The 15,878-nt window shown below is 30.1% G+C and overlaps 1 protein-coding gene across 4 annotated transcripts in view; it reads left to right on the forward strand.

Moving 5' to 3' along the window:
* LOC129949753 (mucin-2) overlaps positions 1–15,878 on the forward strand; it is a 354,544-nt gene that overhangs the window by 63,093 nt on the left and 275,573 nt on the right. Inside the window, exon 1 of one of the 4 annotated variants that reach the window (XM_056061392.1) lies at positions 9,650–9,842. The exons of the other annotated variants lie outside the window; for them this stretch is intronic. The gene's annotated coding sequence lies outside the window, so the exon portion shown is untranslated. Of the gene's footprint in view, positions 1–9,649; positions 9,843–15,878 lie in introns of those variants that run through there. 4 annotated transcript variants of the gene reach the window in all.

Below are 15,878 nucleotides of genomic sequence, written 5' to 3' on the forward strand. Positions count from 1 at the left end.
AAAAAACAAAACAAAAAGGATGCTCGCACAAGGTCGACATGCCAACATCATGGGTTGAGTTGGAAATAAAAATGCTACACACAAGTCGAGGCTACACATCAAAGGAAGCGTTTTTCCGCGACTTGCCAAGAGTTACAGAACGATGTTAAATGGGGTATATACAGTTATCTGTTCTTTTTTTCTCGAACTAGATTTTATCGCTAAGCTCGAGTTTTATTATTTTGTTTCTTGTGTTTTTTTAACATTATTTTATTTTCGTTCTTTTTGAACATCAGCACCATTTAATATAGAGACACAGAAAGGGTAGGCATATGATGAGAACAGAAAACCCAACATAAAGGTAAGGTATAGGGACTTGAGCTACAGAAAAGACAAGAAAAAAGAAATATTCTTTTCCCGAAGGTTTTTTTGTTTCGTCCTGACAAAGCTTTGTTATTTTTATAAGAAACATTTCATATAACATGAAGTGGTTTTTTTTTCGAGAATAAAATAAACTATGTACAAGATGACTATGAATAAACATCTATATACTTTTTTATTTCATAGAATTCAGAGAGACAAGTATTTGTCCTTTTGAATTAATATTACATTGACTATGTAAATTATGTGCATATATTTTTGTTATTTTAAGACCATACCTATTACTAGTTTAAGGAAGGTAGACATGTTTTGTATTTAAAGTGAATTTTTGAAAAATAAGGCTTTAAAGCCTTCTTTATCAAGATTCAATAAAAATTGTATCCTTTGTTACACTTGTTTTATTATAATAATGATCATGATCATCATTCATCATCTCTAAATTAATTTCAAACATTTCCACCATCTCACTATTTACTGTAGAAAATAAGGTTCCACATACGCCACATTACACCGAAAAAAAACCTCAAAAATAAAACCTAACTTTCAAAATATCATTGCACACTTTAAAAATAATGCCAGACATATAAATATTACTAGGAGGATTTTCTATTATTACAATCTGGTAGATAATCTAATCGAATTCACTTTTTATTTGCACTCGAAGTCCAAAAAATTGGGTCCCACGATTCACTCCATCTGTCTTCGATACCATAGCATTAACCATTAAGTCGATTGACTTCAAACTAAGAAATTTAGCTGATTCGCGTTAGGATTTAGATAAGATTAGATTGATTGATTTTATTTTGCTCCGTGTATTGTGTTCTTGATGCTTTATTCAGACGACCTATTACGTGATATAAAGTTGACTTCCAAGAGGCAAGGTTACTATAGTTTAGGTCAACATCCACCTGCTCGCCTAGTTCTATCCAGTCTTTAAACTATCCACTTCGGGATTGGATTGTTTGAAGAACTACTTTCTTTACGAGACGATAGCTTGGCATATTCAAAGCTTTGAGGATCTAATCGACTTGCAGCTTGAGTGTTTTTATAAATAAATGCGATAGACCCGTTTCCATCATGATCATATAGTTAAGCGTACTCGAAGGAAGGTGGAAAATCCATTTTATGTAAAATCTGAGCAGTTTTCCCACTTGTTCGTATTTCCGAACTCCTCAAGCTTGCGACGCATAAAACATAACTGATTGAAAACCACGAATATACTTATTATTAAAGAATTGCTTCCATGCTACGTTTATAGCTGTTTTCACCTTAACAAGTTTGTCAGTGAGATGTTTTTGCATGCTCAAATTCTTAGTAAAGCAGACTCCTAGACATTTGTATTCTTTCACCAACTCTACTCTTTCACTTTGCTCACTTGCAACCGATCTTTCACCACCACTCTTAAAAACCATCACTTTGGATTTATTTAAATTTACCACGAGGTTCCACGTTTTACAATATTCAGCAAGCTTATTTATCATTAGCTTAAGGGACGGTGGAGTATATGCGAGAAGAACAATGTTATCAGCGAAGAGAAGAGCTTAATGAGAACTCTTGCGTACTCGGTTCCTGCGATAACGCTTCGACTATATCATCAAGCAAACAAGCTTGGACTGAGTGCATAGACTTCTGATTCCGTTTGGAACCATTCTGATAAGCATTGGCAATTCCACACTTATGCTTTGGTTGTCGGTTTAGGTATTTCTTCATATAAATTTGTTTGTCAAAAATTTGATTTTTCTAAAAAATGAAACGATAGATATTTATTAAATTATTTATTCGACATCTCAAAAACGGGTCAAAACTTTTTGACAAAATTCAAATATTAAATTTTTGAAAACAAGATTATTTTAAATTTTTAAATCTTGATAAAGAAAATAAATTGGGTGGCGCAACAGTCTGTTGAGAACTTGAGCCTTACAACACTTAACCATTCCTGTGTGCGAGAACTGTTGTCAGAGATGGAGATGGATGGCATTACGGTTTAAAGCCGAATCCGAACGTCTTATTTGAGAAAGCACTTTTCATGACAGGAATTACTTTTAGAGAATCAATTAATGCAAAAGGAAGTATCCGTGAAAATACTTTAGATGTCATAGGCAGGGATCGAACCCAAGACCTCTTGCATGACAGTCCAACGCACTTACCATCATGCCACGGGTACTACTTACTTAATGGTTTTCGGAAAAGTCCGGTGAGGCAATGAGTTACATGGTTGGAATTTTTCAAAACATTCTTGATAAACGTATGGCATTAATATTAAATATTGGCTTTCAATTCTTCAAAAGCAGCTGCTTTCCATATTTCCAAAAAAATAAAGACCGTTGATGATACCAGTGTGTAAACCACATACCAAACAGTCAATTTCTTGAACGTTGTCTTCTTAAAATTTAGCTTCATAATTAAACACAATTTTACGAAGGTATTGCTCTGTACACTTCGCTAGTAGATTTATTTTTTTCAAAGCAAATTTCCACAATTTGGATTCGTTGTCCAAACATTAACAAAAGTAAAAACAGTTTCAAATATTAAGAGATAGTGAGATTGTTAAAAATTAGCCAAATCATCGTATTAACTTACTCGAATGTTTAATAATTTAATAAATGGTTGCATTTATAATAATGCTATAACCAAAGATTTACAAGTGTCGCAACCTTACATTTAATTGTAATGCCCTTTAGTAAATAATGTTAATTTTAATAGAACCTACATATGTACACAAAATTAATGTAAACAAAAAAGGTCTCAATATTGTTAGAATTTTATCATAAAACTAGCTGGTTTACCCGACTTTACCCGGGAGGTATTCAACTATTTTATATCAAAAAATTAGGATGAAAAACTACTATTTTCTTATATTGTACCTTTTTTATTTAATAATTTTTATAAAGTATCTCTATACATATTTCTATTATGGTTAAAATACTTTTTTGTAAGCATACAGATTTTTTGTCGAGCTGACACGGGAGCAAGCAACATAAAATTGTCCGTGGGTAAAACAGGGATTTGTGATATAAATGCCTGCAACCCTCAGTGTCCGTGCCTTATTGATAGACATAGCAAAACAAAGCTTTATAGGGCATTCGTTAGTAATCATCAGTATCCTGGGAATGAAAACGCTTTGGCCTTGGGCTGAACCGGAAAGAATTTTAGCTTCAATCGCTTTCCCCTGCATAGTTACTATCCGTAATCTAGTACCATTGCATAATTTCCGTGCATTTAATTCCTCATAAGTATTACTTGAGCCGCAATTTTCAAGTCTAGTTTATGCCAAGGAAGTTCTAATGTATTCAAAGAATTCAAAAATTCGATTGGAATATCAATAGCATCTTCTTGATCAGTCAGATTATCAATAGAAAGATAAGTTTGTTGATGGGCTTCAAACATTGAAAGAATTTTATGATTTATGCTTGGAACAGAATCGTTTTTAGGTTCTAAAATCACTCGTTCGCGTTACCAGTCATCCATTTTTTGTGAAATTTGGGCGACGGGTAAACAATAGCTTTTAATTCATCTTGTCTAGTAACGCTAGTAGCAAATAATGGTTCTATTAGTACTTCACCATCATTATTTAAAATATTTCCATTTCCTATATCCAAAAGAGTTCTTGAAAATTGTGCTGCATTACTATCACCACCCAAATGTACGCGCATATTTGTGGTCAATCTTAAAAGTTTGACAGAAGTCCACAGAAACGACGATTTTATACCTCTTGGCACACCTGCAAACAGTATCACAACACCTCTCATCGGACATTACTCAGTTCTAAAATTCCTAAGTGTACGATCCAGAGCTTCAGGCTGGTCGTGGCATTATTAATTAAACTTCACTTCACTTTTAATTAAACTTCACTTCACTTCAATCCACTTCTTAATTATTTATTTAATAGAAATAGTTTTAATATTGATTTCTTACAAATATCAAATTGTCATCCATACGTCATTACATAGCTGTCATTTTACGTCAATTACATAGCTGTCATTTGCGTTTTGTTATTCCAAGTCTGATTCTTTTTTGTTATACCATGTTTTATAGTGACTGACGTTTCATGTCAAGTCACACGGGAACGCTGTCGAACGGGATAAAAAGTATCCTATGTCCGTCTCCTGGCTCTAAGCTACCTCCGTACCAATTTTCAGCCAAATCTGTTCTGCCGTTCTTGAGTTATAAGTGGTGTAACTAACACGACTTTCTTTTATATATATAGATATAGCAGGACTGACTAATAAATGTATTTTTAATGATTTTTTTGGCTATGTTACTAATTTTGAAATAATTTTTCTGTATGAAACTTATTAAATGGTTGCAATATCGTCAACTATGTCAACAAATTTAATAATTTCGAACTTAAGATAATATCAGCTACGAGAACAGACTCAAGAGGAGGAGCAATTGGTGGGCGTATTTTTGGGTACAAAAAAGACCTAAAAGGGATAAATTGTGAATTTAAGCAGAATGGAGTTTTGACTAACTTGGATTTGAGGATTTGTGGACAAATCTACCGTATAATCCCAGTATATGTCAACTGAAATTACTGGAACACTGACTTCGAAAATATCAAGGATTTCCTAACGTAGGGTGAAGTAGAAAATATATTGCTGGTCGGAGACCTTCTAGATTTTCCAATCTAGAAGGGAAGCACTGAAGTTCCGGAAAACTCGTTTTTGAACTCGTCATATAAAATATTTACTTCGATTCCGCTCAGAAGTTTAAATGAACCCTCTAAAAATCTGCTCAGTGAGTTGCAAGCTGGCTTCAGATCGGGATACTTCACCGTCAATCACATTTTTGTACTCCACTCGATTGCAGACTCGTTTCTATCGAGAAATAAGAAACTATTTGCATTCTTCGTTGTTTTCAAAGCTGCTTTCGACACCGTGGAGTGCAATGCCATATTTTAAAAGCTTTACCAGTTAGAAATGTCGCTTAAGTTCGGTACAATATTGGAAAATTTATACAAGACTACCAAAGCATCAGTGTGGAAAAGCCAATGCTTATCAGAGTGGTTCCGAACGAAATCAGGAGTTAGACAGGGCTGTGCCCTCAGTCCAAGCTTGTTTGTTTGATGATATCACCGAAGCATTACCAGCAGGAATAGCGTACGCAGGTGTTAACTTTGAAGCTCTTATTTTCGCTGACGACATTGTCCTGCTCGCGTATATACCGCAGTCCCTTTAGCTAATGATAAATAAGCTTGGTGAATATAGTAAAAAAGTGATGGTTTTTAAGAGTGGCGGTGGAAGATCAGGTGCAAATGAGCAATGGCACTATAATGGTGAAAGAGTAGAGGCGGTAAAAGAATACAAATATCTAGGAGTCTGCCTTACTAAGAACTTGACCATGAAAAACATCTCACTGACAAACTTGTAAAGGCGAAAACAACTTTAAACGTAGCACGGAAGCAATGTTTCAATAATAAGGAAATTACGCATTCCAGTAAATTCGGGGTCTTCGAAGCCGTATTTCAGTTATGTTTTATGCGGTGCAAGCTTGGGAAGGTCGTAAATATTAACAAGTAGAAAAACTGTTTAGATTCTAAATTAAACGGACTTTCCACCTTCATTCGAGTACGCCAAACTACATGATCATGTTGGAATCAGGTCAACCGCCTTTATTTAAAAACATTCAAGCTGCAGGTCGATTAAATCCTCAAAGCCTTGGATATGCCAAGTTATCTTCTCCCAAAAAAAGTAGTTCTTCAAAAAATTCAATCCGGAAATGGATTGTTTTAAGACTGGTTAGAACTTGCCGAGCAGGTGAATTTTGACCTAAACTAAAGTAACCTCCCCTCTTGGAAACCAACTTTATATCGCTTAATAGCTCGACTGGATGAAGCCTCAAGAGAACAATACATTGAGCAAGCCAAAAGCTCACTGCATCGCATGATATACAGTAGACTAGACTACGATCTGCGGGAAAGAAACTACTTCCACTAACAAATTGCGTGCATGATCCGGCTAAGAGGAGAACTCCTCCATCTGAACTACATTCCTCACGCGATGACTTATCGATTATATGCAACTTAAATGAGCGCGATGATGTTTTTCATTTTCTTGGCGATATTGAAAGAAATAAGAAGACTTATCATATCAAATACTGAAATCATAAGCCTTCTACAGGAAATTGAAGTCACAAAGTTATATGCATATTGCAAAACAGCACTAAATCAATGTAAATCTGAATCTACTAAATAGTTCAAAATTGTCCACCATTCTCTGATTAGTTTGAAAGTTCTTTCACAATAAAGTTTGAATTTCAAATTCCAATTACAAGAACCTTATAACATCAGGTTTTAAACTCTGATTTTAATTTATACAATATCATGTCCTCTAAAACCATTTGACTTCATTCAAAAATAAACCATCGAATATTTTCTATCACGAAACCGAAGCTCGCCTTTCTGACCAAGTTAAACCAATAATAATGTGTACTTAAATTTTTGAGGTCAACAGGATACACTTAAACACTGCATCAAAAGCATACTATTTTTTAATCTTAATAGCTCCCAAAAGACTTGAAGAAATTTCCTCAAAACCAAAAAAAATCAATACTTCATATTTTTAACGATACGAACTTCGTATCCTAGTTTTGAAAAGTGAGAAGAAAAGTGTTGCTTGTTTTCATTAAACAAAACTTCAAAGTATATTGTTTGGTTTTGGCTTTGAGTTTGGCTGGTTTTTGTGTGGAAAATAAAGTGCTTATCGGGGTCATTAAGCAGAGAATCGTCGTCGTCCTTGTGAACTTGTGCAATAATAATAATCATTATGAAAAAGGGGGTCTGATGGGTGGAGGTATAGTATTTCATTCCAATTAAACTCGTGGCAGGAAAGTAACCCCCTCTTTGCTTTATTTGTGTTGGAGAAGTGCAGGAGTGAGAATTGATGTGAGTTATTATTATTATGAGCGAGCATGAAGAAGAAGAACAACCACGTCAATATATTCACAGGATATTGAAATTCCTCGCACCAATATCCTTGATATCGATATCCATGGGGAAACTATATTCGTTACACGTACCCATAGCATGAATATCCTTCGCATAGAAAACATACCTACATTATTATATTTTTAAATCCCCTATTGCAACGTAATACGATCAATAAGGATTTTCTTTCAACAGAAAATGCGATGAGGCATTACTTATCGAGAGAGATGGTGTGGTATGGTATAGTGTTGGGCAGTGGTAGCAAGCGGCGATGGTTTGAATTGGGTCAACAAGGAAGTAACTTTCGTTTGTTATTTTCTTCTTTTTTTTTGTTAAAAGTTCTGGTTGTTTGCGTTGTTTTTTATTTTATTTTCTCTTCAAGTTTCATTGAACAAAGTGCATGGATGATAAATTTTTGAAGTCCTCTTGGGGGCATAAATAACTTTGGCAACAAACAAACGAAAAAGAATCCCTCTGCGATATTTTTATTGCTGCAAAATTCACACCGACACACGACAATGGATGAGTTTGTATGGGTGTTATCCTGCGGTGTCTGGTGAATATATCTACCATACGTTCATAAATCGATAAAACAACAACTTATTTTTATTTAAACACTCAAAGCCGCTCTCTTCTGCCTCAAAGAGGTAAGAACAACCTCCCCAAACCCCAATAACTACGTACATATAAACGTATAATGAGGGTTCTTTGTGTAACACGGTCGGCAGCAACGGTGACGGCTCGGTGGTGGTAGCAGTAGAGACTATCAAGCTTGCCAGAGTGGGTTATATTTTTCCCAAAAAGGCCAAACAAAAATCAAGTATGACAACTCAATCATAATTGGGCTGTAAATAGCTCAAATCTATGCTATCTGCTTTTATATAAAAATTCGAATATCAGACTTGTCAAATTGGGCTACTTATGGTGATATGGGCTACTCATGGCAAATTGGTCTATCTTTTTACAAAACATGCGACAAAGAATTCAGTATGACACACCAATCATAATAAGGCTAAAGTAATGATTCTTTCATGAAATTGGGCTATTCAGAACTGTCAGATTGGGCTATTTATCTTAAACTGAGCAAGTTTTTGCAAAAATCGACAACAGAAAATCAAGTATGATAGGTGAATCATAATTCTGCTATAATTTGCCCAAATCTAAGGTACCAGATTTTTTAATGAATATGTTCTATCCAGGATTGTCAGATTGGGCTACGTATCAGAAACTGGGCTATTTCTTGACAAATTTAACTACAGAAAAGCAAATACGATAAGTTAATCATAATTGGGCAATAAATATCCCAAAACTAAGCTATACTTAATTTTTTTTTATTAAAATTGGGATATCACTTTTGAAAGATTGCGATATTCATCGGAAAATGGGCGATTTTTGTCCAAAATATCCAATTAGTATTTTATTATAACAGAACAATCATAATTAGTTGCCAAAAGGATCATAGTTTTGCTCTAAATAGTCCAAATGTAAGCTAAAACATTTTGTATTGAAATTTAGCTTTTATTTGGGCTACTTTGTAGGCTTAAATTTTGAGCTACAAATGAGCTATCGAGCTAGTTGGCAACTCCGGAGTTTATGACATTACAGAAAGTATCCAGGGAAATAAAATCCATACACAACACACTCCATTAGTCGCACAAAGTATACAAGTTTATATACGGATACGGTATTGTATATGAGGGTAAAACAAGAATAGTATTGATTTTATAGTATTTTATTTTATTTTTTTTGAATCGAAGGGCTTTTGAAGTTCTCCACCATCCACCATCCCCCATCATCAATATATTTATTTATGCGTGCGTGGAAAATTGTAGGACATACCCACATCTATCTAGTTTATCGTAGGAGGTTTTATTTTTTATTTTATTTTCTTGGTCTATTTAAAGATACACTGTTTTGCGATTTGTCAAATTGTTGGATATAGATAAAGTTGAACTAGCAATCATTTTGTTTGAATTGAATGTGCGTGACTTGATATAAAAACATAACAAGGACATTATTTTTTTTTTCTGATGCGGTAGAAAAAATAGGAACTATATATTTTTAGTTGTCAAAGGGATCACATACATATATTGTTTTTTTTTTTTCTGATTCTCAATAAATTTTGTCAAAAGTCTAAACCCTTTCACCTCACGTAAAACAGGTGAAAAAGTACAAAAACAAAATCCTTTGAAAATAAAAAAAAATCATGACAATTTGGCATATGTTACTAAAAATCAATGGATTCCATACAAACATGTCGTTGTATCCGGTGAAGCTTTAGTTTTTAGGTGCACGTTTCTTAATAACGTTGTGTTGTGACATTCTAGCTCAATGCGCTTTTGAAGAGTTATTTTTATTTTTTTTTGTACTCCGGGGTTGAAAAAATACGGATTATTTATTTATTGAAAACTTCAAAAAAATTTCAATTTAAATAAATCCTAAAAATAAACGATATTTCAAGAAATTGTGGTAAAAGCTCGGAATCAAAACGAATTTGTGGAAATCTTTTTTGTGTACAAATGTTGCTTAAATTTATTTTAAAAACTAAATTTCTTAAGTAAGTAAGTTTAAAAAATTAATTCGTTTTGTTAAATGTAAGAAAAATAAAGTTTAAAGAATTTTGGAAATAATGATGTAGAAAGGACTTTCAAAGTGGGTGTTTTTTATTATACCTAACAATTTAATAAAGTGACAAATTTGCTAGATTAAAAATCTTTTGAACCAATAATTTGAGATGAGAGATTTACGTGATACTTTAATGCATCCACGAACAAAATTTGGACTTATTGTAAGATCTTGAGAGAAATAAAAAAAATACACTACTAAAAGTTTGTAAAAATTCATTTTCGTTTTGAATATCTCGGTAACAATAAAAGATGTTGCCTTCAAACTAGTTTGATCTTATGGAAAACATTGTTTTTAACAATTTTAAAAATTAGAAAAAAAATTTAACGGTTAGGTACTTGTTTTTATACAAAATCTACAAAAAAATTGTAAAAATTGATTTCCTAATCAAATATCTACTAAATTTGATAAAAATTGGCTTTCGACAAAAATGTCAGCAACGAAAACAGATATTGAATTGAAACTTTTTTCACCATGTGGAAAATATGTTTGCTAACTTTTTGTTAATTTTTTAGAACAATTCAATTGACATTTTTTTTTACAAAACACGAAAACCTACAAAAACATCAAACAAATTAATAAAAAATTGTTTCGATTCAACTTTTTTTTAGTCTTATACAAATCTACAGATTGGAACAAATTGAAAGCTATCGGTGTGGGTGGCATCCTAGCTTCTTATTTTTTGACTTCCTATTAGAAGTTATTGTAATCGGTCAAGTATGTAAAATTTCGAATGCTGACAGTTCTCAAAATTTCAAATACATAAGAAAATAAATCTTTGTTTCTTTGAGAGATTTTAAGCTACCTTTTTTCGTCAGCTTAATCTCAAGAACTCGTTGAAACAGTAACTTTGAATAAATTTTGTTTTACAGATAAAAATTTAATAAACAATTTTTTTGTTTGAAATTTTAATTGCCCAGAAAAAAAAGTAAAATATTGACTCAAACCTTCTTTCGTCTTAAAAAAAATGCAAGGCAGGTCTCATAAATTTGTTCATGTATCCCATGAGTATTTTTTTAAATATTGACTTTATTTTAAAACGTAAGAGCAAAAAATTTTTGTTTTGAACATTTAAATGCCATTTGATTTCTCAAAACAACCTTGATTTTTCAAAATTTTTATTTGAAAATCGTTAGAGCGGTTGTTTTTAGATTAAATCTTTATTTATAATTTTTTTAAATTTTAATTTAAAAATATGTTTGGTATGCAGTTATTTAAAACGTTTAATAAACGCTTCACATTTTAATTTTGTTAAAAATGATGACCGATTTTTAAGATATACAATTACTCAAAAAATTTAATATTATTATATATATTATAATTTCTTTTAATTAAATTTAATATTTTGGTAAATATCGAAAACAATATTTTTTGTGAAATAAAAGTTTGAAACAATATTTTTTATTAACTTCCCATAGGAAGTTATTGTAATGGGTCCGATTTGTCAAATTGAAAATTTTGACATTTCTCGACGTTTCAAGGTCCCTAGAGTCGAAATAAAAGATTTTTAGAAAGATGTCTGTGCGTGCGTGTGTACGTACGTTTGTACGTCCGTACGTTCGCGACGTTTTTTTCGTCGTCCATAGCTCAAGAACCAGAAGAGATATCGACTTCAAATAAATTTTGTTATACAAATAATAAGGCAGAAAGATGCAGAAAGGGCTCTCAAGAAAATTGCGTGGGTGGTTTTTTCACCATAGCAGTTTGAAAAAAAGATAAAAATTTTGGTTAACCCTAAATATCTTACGAACCAAAAACGCTAGAGACTTGAATTAAATTTTATATAATATATTGTTACATGATACCAAATATGTATATTTTTTGAAAAAAATCAATATAACGGTTTTTTTATAAATCAATAAAACTGAAAATAAAAAATTGTCACCTCCAAAATTTTAAGACTGAAATATGATTTCATCTCTAAAACAATTGTGCGCAACGAAGAATAATGGTTTTGACATCTAAAAAATTTGAGAAAAATTTAATTGACAGTTTTATTGGATTCAATCTATTTTTGTCTTTTAAGCAATATTACTGTCAACATTCAGTAAGATTTTGAGAAAAATGTAATTGACAGTTTTCTTACAAAAAATAAAAACGTAAAAAAAAATTAAGAAAAGTTGGTAAAAATTGATTTTCGACTCAAATATCTTTTCAAAACTTTGAGATTTTGGCTTTAATTTACTTTTATCTTTCAAAAAATCTTGTTGTCAGCATTCAGTTAAAGTTTGAAAAAAATCGATTTGACAGTTTTTGTACAAAAATTTAAAAACCGAAAAAAATATTAACAAAAGTTCGTAAAAAATGATTTTCGACTCAAATATCTTTTAAAAACTTTAAGATAATAGGTTCTTACTAATTTTTTCTTATAAAAAAAATTGTTTTCAACATAAGGACAAATTTTGAGAAAAATCAAATTGACAGTTTTTTTTACAAAAAATAAAAACCTAAAAAAATGTATAAAAGTTGGTAGAAATTGATTTTCGACTCAAATATCTCTTCAAAAATTTGAAAAATTGGCTTCAAACTAATTTTATCTTATAAGAAATATTGTTTTCAACATTTGGTTAAATTTTTAAAAAATTCGAATTGACATTTTTTTTACAAAATATAAAACTCTAAAAAAAACAATACTAAAACTTGGTAAAAATTTACTTTCGGCTCAAATAGCTTTTCAAAAATTAAAAATATTGGCTTCAAACTTATTTTATTTCACAGAAAATATTGTTTTCAATATTCAGGAATTAAAAAATAAAATCTACAAAAAAAGTGCGAAAATTTTATAAAAAAACATATAGACAAACTTTTAAGCAAGACAAATCGACAGACGGGATGGGAAGTTATCAGTGTGGGTCGCATCCCACCCTCTTTTTTTTGAAAAGCTATTTGAGTCGAAAGTAAATTTTTACTAAGTTTTAGCATTGTTTTTTTGTTAGTTTTTATTTTTTGTAAAAAAAATATTACTTTGATTTTTCTAAAAATTTTACTAAAAATTGACAATAATATTTTTTAAAACATAAAAGTAGTTTAAAACCAATATCTCAAAGTTTTGAAAAGATATTTGATCCGAAAATCAAATTTTACAGAACTTTATTAATATTTTTGTTTAGCTTCGTATTTTTTGTAAAAATGCTGTCAACTCGATTTTTCTTAAAATTTTTGGGCTTGTTAAATTCAATATTTCTTATAAGCTAAAATTAGTTCGAAGCCACAATCTCAAAGTTTTGAATAGATATATGAGTCGAAAACAACTTTTTACCAACTTTTCTTAAATTTTTTTTTAAGTTTTTATTTTTTGTAAGAAAACTGTCAATCACATTTTTCTCAAAATCTTACTGAATGTTAACAGTAATACTGCTTAAAAGACAAAAATAGATTGAATCCAATATCTCAAAGTTTTGAAAAGATATTTCAGTCGAAAATCCATTTTTACTAACTTTTATTAATTTTTTTGTTTAGGTTTTTATTTTTTGTAAAAAACTGTACACTCGGATTTGGTCAAAATTGTTGCGAATGTTACAACCTATATTTCTTATAATTACAAATCAGTTGGAAGCCATAATCTTAATTTTTTGAAAAAATACTTGAACCGAAAATCACTTTTTACCCACTTTTGTTGAATTTTTTTTTTAAGTTTTTTATTTTTTTGGGAAAACTAACAATTCCATTTTTATCAAAAGTTAAAAAACAATATTTTATTATAAGATAAAATAATCTCAAAGTTTTAAAAGATGTTTGAGTCGAAATTCATTTTGTAATAAATTTGAATAATGTTTTTTTAGGTTTTTATTTAAAAAAAAAAAAAATGTAAATTCGATTTTTCTTAAAATTTAACTAAGTGTTGACAACAATATTTTTTAAAAGATAAAAGAAGTTTAAAGCCAAAATCCCAAAGTTTTGAAAAGATATTTTAACCGAAAATTCAATTTTTCCAACTTTTATTAATTAATTTTGTTAAGGTTTTTATTTTTTTGTAAAAAAAACTGTCCATTCGATTTTTTCAAAATTTTACCGAATGTTGAATTCAATATTTCTTATAAATCAAAATTAGTTGGAAGCCATAATCTCAAAGTTTTGAAAAGATATTCAAGTCGAAAATCCATTTTTACCAACTCTTGTTAAATTTTCTTTTGAGTTTTTATTTTTTGTAAAAAAAATGTCAATTTTATTTTTCCTAAAATCTTAATGAGTGTTGAAAAAATATGTTTTTAAAGATAAAAGTAGTTTAAAGCCTCAAATATCTCAAGGTTTTAAAAAGATATTTGCGTCGAAATTCAATTTTTATTAATTTTGAGTAATGTTTTTTTAGGTTTTTATTTTTTATAAAAAACTGTCAATTCGATTGTTTTGGAGATAAAATCATTTTGTATTCGTAAAATTTTCGAGGTGACAAATTTGTTTTAAAAGTATTTTTGATTTATAAAAATAACCGTTAGTTGGATTTTTTCTAAAAATATATTTGTTTCACGATACAATATACTATATAATTTTGTGCCTTATTATCTGTATAGCAAAATGTATTTGAAGTCGATAACTCCGATGGTTTTAGAGCTATGGACGACGAAAAAACGTCACGAACGTTCGTACACACGCACGCACAGACATCTTTCTAAAAAACTTTTATTTCGACTCTAGGGACATTGAACCGTCCAGAAATGTCAAAATTTTCAATTTAAAAAATCGGATCCATTACAATAACTTCCTATGAGAAGGGCGGAGGATGGACTATTGATATATTTAAAAAATTAAAAACGCTTCAATTTACAAGTATAAAGTCACATACACGGACTGAATCAGGAGACCTACAATTTTCGACGTCTCTACCATCGTAATTTTATGTTTGATTAAAATCTCGAAATTGAATTTTTTTACAAATGCAATACTTTCCATATAGTTTCTAGTTGTCAAAAGTAAAAAGGAACTATTACTTCATATTTTTACGACCTTATCAAAAACTCAAAAATTCAAAGACTAAATACCGAAGACAAAATATTTGGCCACTCCAGCAAATTGTTAAAACCGATTTTCCATTAAAATATCTTGAGAAAAAGAAATGATATTGACTTCAAACTAATGATGTTATACACAATATTGTTAATACTTTGTGATATTTTTAGAAAATAAAATACAGTTTTTTTATAAACAAAATTTAAACCAACAAAAATATTTCCAAAAATGTTCGATTCAACTGAATGTTAGAAAAAAAGGTTAAATATTTATTTAAACTTTATTTCATCTAAAAGAAAATATTGTTGTCAACATTTGGTTAAAATTTCACAATGTTCTTACCTCCAAAAAAACTACTAAAAATTGATTTTTGACTCAAAAGTCTTGAGAAGAAATAATAGCTTTTAGCTTATTTTATCTCCTATATAATATAATTTCAATATTTTATGAACTTTTAAGAAAAATCTAATTATTTCCAGTTTAAAAAATAAAATCCAACAAAAAACTTTTTAGAAGTCGATTTTAAACTCAAATATCTTGAAGAAATAAAAAAAATTTCCTACTTACTTATTTTATTATATAGATCATATTGTTGTCAACATTTGATGTAATTTTTGTGATTACTGGAAATATAGTTTTCCGTCGGCTTTTTTTGGTCGCTGGTGTAATTTTTAGCAAAATGCATTTACATTTTTTTTGCAAAAATAAAAACCGGCAACGATAAATTAAAAATCGATAAATGTTGATTCTCTAATCAAATATTGTAAACAAAGAAAAATATTAACTTCAACCTTATTTCATATTTTGAAAAAAACTATTTTCTACATTTGGTAAAATATTTTTAAACATCCAATTGACGGTAATTTGTCAACGTAATAGAAAAAATACTGTCTAAAATACTACTAAGTTGAAGAAAAAAATATAATTTATACATTTTTAAGGACAGTAATGGGAAGTTATTACTGTGATTTTGATCCCAACCTTTTTTTGGTTAAACTATATTGAAAAATTCCCTTCTTCC

Source organism: Eupeodes corollae, chromosome 3, assembly GCF_945859685.1.
Source record: "Eupeodes corollae chromosome 3, idEupCoro1.1, whole genome shotgun sequence".
NCBI lineage: Eukaryota > Metazoa > Arthropoda > Insecta > Diptera > Syrphidae > Eupeodes > Eupeodes corollae.